Source organism: Dipteris shenzhenensis, chromosome 9 (assembly GCF_047967505.1).
Source record: "Dipteris shenzhenensis isolate YYH24624 ecotype China chromosome 9, Dip_SZ_1.0, whole genome shotgun sequence".
NCBI classification, from domain to species: Eukaryota; Viridiplantae; Streptophyta; class Polypodiopsida; order Gleicheniales; family Dipteridaceae; genus Dipteris; species Dipteris shenzhenensis.
Genome location: NC_141604.1, coordinates 5,170,626 through 5,176,369, shown reverse-complemented (window position 1 = coordinate 5,176,369; position 5,744 = coordinate 5,170,626). Strand labels below are relative to the sequence as shown.

Genomic DNA, 5,744 nt, shown 5'->3' with positions numbered 1-5,744 from the left:
AACAATGTTAGTCACGGGCTATAAGAGCTTCAGGACTAGTAAACAATACAAGCAAAATTCTATAAACGTCCATGCTAGACGGAGACATGTATTGGATCCAATCAAGAGTACGTGGGGGAACAAAGTCACGGGCTATAAGAGCTCCAAGGACTAGTAAACAATACAAGCAACATTGTATAAACGTGCGTGCTAGAAAGGAGACGTACTGGATCCAATCAAGGCACTGTTATCACACTGTACAATCAAACCACTGGCCTGGCATTTAACTTATGACCAGGTGAATCTATATATTCACCTCATTCCCACCATTTTTATTCACCCTCACTATCAGTTTCAGCATCCATGGCTGCTTCCGCCACCGCCTTTGCTCCTTTCCTCCTCGCTTCCCCCCCTCCCCTCCCTCCCCCCTCCCCCTTCGCCACCTCCCGTCCTCCTCCCATACCTCCCTCCCATGCCTTCCTTCCCCTCTCTCTCTCCATCTCCCGGTGCACTCGCACCTCTTGGTTGCCTCGTCGAGCTCTATCCCCCCCTGCAGCCCAAGCCGGCGCTAATGAGGAGAATGCTGCAGCTGCACCTGGACAGCAGCTCTCTGCCACTGAAGGAGACAATGCTCCTTCTACTCGTCTCGACAGACGCGAGCTCATGGCTGCCTCTGTCGCCGGCCTCAGCTCCATGCTATCGGCTCCTGCCCTCGCCAAGCCCCTTCCACTTCCCGAGCTCTCCTCATGTGTGCCTGCAACTGTGTCCTCTACGGGTGAGCCAACCATGACAGTCAAGTGCTGCTTGCCCGTGTCCAAAAAGCCACCCATCGTCTTCAGTCCGGGTCCTACGATGAAGCCCCCACCTAAAATCAGAAGGCCTGCTCATCTTGCAGCATTGGATACTGCCTACGTCGAAAAATACAACAAAGCTTATGAGCTTATGAGGGCATTGCCCACCGACGATCCACGAAGCTTCAAGCAACAAGCCGATGTCCACTGTGCCTTCTGCAATGGAGCGTACACGCTCCCTAATACCACCACGCCGTTGCAGATCCACTTTTCATGGATCTTCCTTCCGTGGCACCGTTGGTATCTCTACTTCCACGAAAAAATACTTGGCAGCTTGATCGGGGACCCCAGTTTCGCTCTTCCGTATTGGAACTGGGATGACCAAACCTTAGGAAATGTCATACCGTCGATGTTCTTGCAACAGACAAAGTACCCTGGGCTGTATGATGCAAATCGCAATCAAAGCCACCTTCCTCCGACGCTAACGACCCTGAATATATCTGATTTGTCTTCCGAATCGACTCTATCGAATACGCAGATCATTGAGGACAATCTAAGTATCATGTATCAGTCAGTAGTTCAGGCTACCACTGCCAGCATCTTCATGGGAACTGCACCTCTTTTCCAGTAAGTCGCTTGTCGCTGCATTTGGCCTTGGTGACGTCCGATGAACGGTACGAACTGGCAGCTAGTATCTACCATATTTATTAAGTGTAGATCGCTCTACAGGCAACTTGTGGTCTTAGATCTCCTGAGTATTAGAAACGCCTACCATGCTCGTAAGCGCTTACACTAACTTGAATTTGCTACTCCCCGCAGAGGCCTGACCACCGACAGTGCACAAGGTACCTTGGAGAGTCTTCCTCACACTGCTATTCACGCGTGGACGGGCGATCCCGATCGAACATACGGCGAGGATATGGGTAATTTCTACTCTGCGGGAAGAGATCCCATCTTCTATTGCCATCACTCGAATGTCGATCGACTTTGGGTGGTCTGGAACAATCTCGGGGGCCGTCGTAAAGATCACACGGACGCTGATTTCCTCAATTCCGAGTTCGTTTTCTACGACGATAAAGCGCAGCTGGTGAAGGTGTCAGTGAAAGATGCCCTCAACTCCGCCGCGTTGGGAATCGCGTACGAGCCCGCGAAGGGAGACCCCATCTGGCAAAACGTAGTAAAGCCGATCTTGGGCACAAAAGGGGTGGTTCCCAAAAGCGCAGATGCTCTGCCGGAGCTAGGCCCAGCATCGAAAGACAAGAGCGCTAATGAGGTGACGGAAAAGCTCACAACACTAGTAGCACGTCCGACGCAAACTGTCGCAGAGTTTGCGAAAGCTAAAGGACTGAAGGAGGACGAAGTGGAAGAGGTGCTGGTGCTGCAAAATTTGCAGGTGCCTATGACGGCACTGATCCACTTAGCTGTGTTCATCAACCTACCGGAAGCAGATTCAAAGACGCCATTGAACTCGGCAGAGTATGTGGGCTCGTTTGCAAATCTTCCACATGTGGGAATGGACATGAGCAATCGCACGGTGAATGCGAGATTTGCAATTCTGGATGCTCTGAAGAAGCTTGGGATCGAGGATCAATCCAAGATAGCAGTGACGGTAATTGCCAAGGGGCCAAAAGGGACGCAGCAATCGTCCCTCGTCTCTGTCGGAGGCTTTCTCATCGAGTACGACTAATCCATACTTATACACGAATAATGTATGCACGCATGCAACGTGTACCTGGTAAGAGGCAGTGCAGCCCTGAAATTTGAAGCCTTCAACGACCTCAAAGCCCTTTAGGCATTCTAGGGAAGGCCATTGGAAAAATTGAGGTTGCCAATTTTTCACACAAAACAATCTTCTTCAACTTTTTTTTTTTGGGAGCAGCAATAGCTCAGCCTGTTTACCTATTAATTAGCATAGACCATACATGGACTATGTGCCACTCACTCACACACTTATGTGTGAGTGAAAAGAAACAAGGGTGCATGTATGCAGAGGAACAGTGGCTTCGGTTTATGAGTTGTGCAGTCTCTAGACATATGGAAGACTTATTAACCAAATTGATTAGGGTACGAAGTTTTTGGTACAAAGGCTATTAAAACCGATGCTTTAATTCTTTTTTTGAAAATTTAAGTATTGGAAGGTAATTGGAAGCTATGTTGCTTTGAACATTGGCAACCGCGTTACGAATTGGTATGAAATGTAGACGGCGTCATGATCAGACCAATACGCTTGTGTTGTTCCGAAGAAACTACTCATCAAAGGTACATTTGTCCGAATGTTGAGACAAGGGATGTCGAACTGCCAAACTGCAGTTGTAAGGAGTCTTTCCATTTTAGCGGCCACAGTTACATCCACATGGAAAGGTTTGCTATCCAAGGGTTTGAGGAGATAAAGGTTTTATTTAGAACATACTTTTGAGAGTATTATATATGCGATGCCGTGGTGTGGATGGCTTCACACACACTAGTTTGTTTGTGTAGAACAGATGAGGTATTGTCAAGTCTAGTGGGCAAAAAAATCACAACTTGTTCTAGATGTGTTTTTTGGTGATTTCCTCTCTTGAGCTTAAGGTAGACTCATAGGATTATTATCTAAAACTATAAGGGGAACATAAACTATTACATGTGATTACAAAATGGTCATAAATATATGGTAATTCACAGTCTTTTACCTAGATGATACTTAGATTTTAAACTTTATCTAGAATGCTTGAAAATAAAATTAATTTCAAGGAGCTAGCATTTTTTACAAAGTGTTTATAAGTATATCAAACACCTAAGTGTGACAAAACTTTGTTTAAAAATCTTTTTGACAAGATTAATTTATCAATTAACAAGAGTGGTTAGCTTGGCAGGTTGCATTATAAGTCGCATTTCACAAATAAGCATCTTTCTATATACTACACATAATAGCCACAAATTGTCATATCTTAAGTATAACACAACAAGCAAAGCACCTACAGACATGCACATAGACGTGTTTACTGAATTAAAAAACAAACTTACGGGTGCATCTATTTGCATGTCTATTTACGCATCTAGAGACCCACGTCTAATAGCGTGTCTATATAGTAGATAGACACACGTATAGACGTGCATATAGACGCATAAATAGATGCTCTGCTAGAAATTTTAAAAAACAGATAGACACATAATTAAACGCGTGTATAGATGCATTTATAAATAGTTTTATAGACGCTTTTATAGACATGCAAATAGACACTCCTCGAACAGACAGACGCATATATAGACTCGTTTATAGACGCACTGATAGACATGCTACATAATATTTTTTAAATTTACAGAATGCTGTGTATGTTGTGTATGCTATGTAGTTACAGGAATCCCATTTCCACATTATGTAATTAAATTCTTATAGCCAACCTCATTTTAATTAGCACTCTTGCAAGCACGTCTATAGCCGACAATTACAATTCCAAATAAAACATTACAACTCCAAAACGTTTAGTTCACAAGGCATTAATTGATAGAACGTTGCACAAGAAAATTGAAAGCTCAAAAAGTGCTTGTATGTACATATAGCACGAAGCTAAGCCACGTCATGTGGCTTCAAGTACAAAAAATAAGAGGAGTGTATATACAAGAGGCACGAAGCCAAGCTAGTGGCTTTAAGTACAAAAAAGAGTAGCTAGCACTACTTCTACGACCAATCTAAGTTCTCCACATCCTCGCTCCCTTCCACGCTCCCTTATGCGCTCCCTTCTCCGCCTCCTTCCTTGTCTTCTTCCTCGTCTTCTTATGCAGGGGCCTGTAAACAAGGGACAACATATATCAATGTATGAAAAATCAAATCTTTACTTATAATATTGACATTATTTAATTACTTTCAAATACCTCGGGGGTGCTCCAGTAGCCCGGATATACTGCTCCATCAACTGGTCATGATAGAAGTGCTTCCATGTATCTCCTTTGCGATGGTGGTGGTGGTAGGCTGTCTCGACAGGAGTAGGGTATCTGCCCATGATATCAAGCTGCAAGACGACACAATTTGCGGAGGGGTTAGTACAAAGAAACAACCTCCTAATAAACTACATAAACAATATAATTTGAGATCGATACTTACAAATTGGGCCTCCCATGATTCAACACCCGCTGCTCCAAAATGCACGCTTCCATATGTGAAGATAGTGGGAGAGAGGGAAGGAGTCTCACTTGCGGCTTTTGCACATACACAATGGGGGAATATACACAAAGGTGGAGGCTGAAAATAGGTTTCCTCTTCTTAGTTGTGAAAGCCAAAAGAACTCTTGTACAAAGAAATAGAAGAACCCTATATGTCGGTCTCAAACCAAACTCAGCTAACTAAGGTGGCATACTAACTGAGCCACGAACTAGAGTAGATAAGGATAGCTGTCATCCAGCTATTATTCGTGGGTGGTGTACCAATCGCATCTGTAGCTAACAAGTCGCTGACATAAATGCACAATAGTCACCCTGGCATATCACGAGTGGAGCTCGATATCTCAACACTCCCCCTCGAGCTCAATCCCAATTCCTGCACACCAAGCAGGTCTCTGAACTTACGCAGCTTCTCTGTGCCCAATGCCTTCGTGAATATGTCAGCTACTTGATCCTCTGTGCTGACATAAACTAGATCAATAAGACCTAATAAAACCTTCTCCCGCACATAGTGATAATGCACCTCAATGTGCTTTGTTCTAGCATGATAGACTGGGTTATTTGCCAAGTGTATACTGCTCATGTTGTCACAATAAATGACAAGTGGCCTATCTGTAGACTGATGCATATCATAAAGTAGCTTATCCGACCAAGCTACCTCACGTGCAGGCATTGCTGCACCCCTATACTCAGCCTCTATGCTCGACAAGGCAACTGTAGGCTGTCTCTTGCTGCTCCAAGTGACTGCAGCACTCCCAAAAGAGAATACATATCCACTGGTAGATCGTCTATCAGAAATACTACCAGCCCAATCAGCAATAGTGCATCCATGAAACT

The 5,744-nt window shown here is 44.6% G+C and overlaps 1 pseudogene across 1 annotated transcript; it reads left to right on the top strand.

Moving 5' to 3' along the window:
- Nucleotides 1–342: 342 nt before the first annotated feature.
- LOC147898113 (polyphenol oxidase I, chloroplastic pseudogene) lies at nucleotides 343–2,598 on the top strand (annotated as a pseudogene). The gene is made up of 2 exons (XR_015541493.1): nucleotides 343–1,397; nucleotides 1,590–2,598. The product of XR_015541493.1 is annotated as a polyphenol oxidase I, chloroplastic pseudogene (transcript).
- The last annotated feature ends 3,146 nt before the right edge of the window (nucleotides 2,599–5,744 follow it).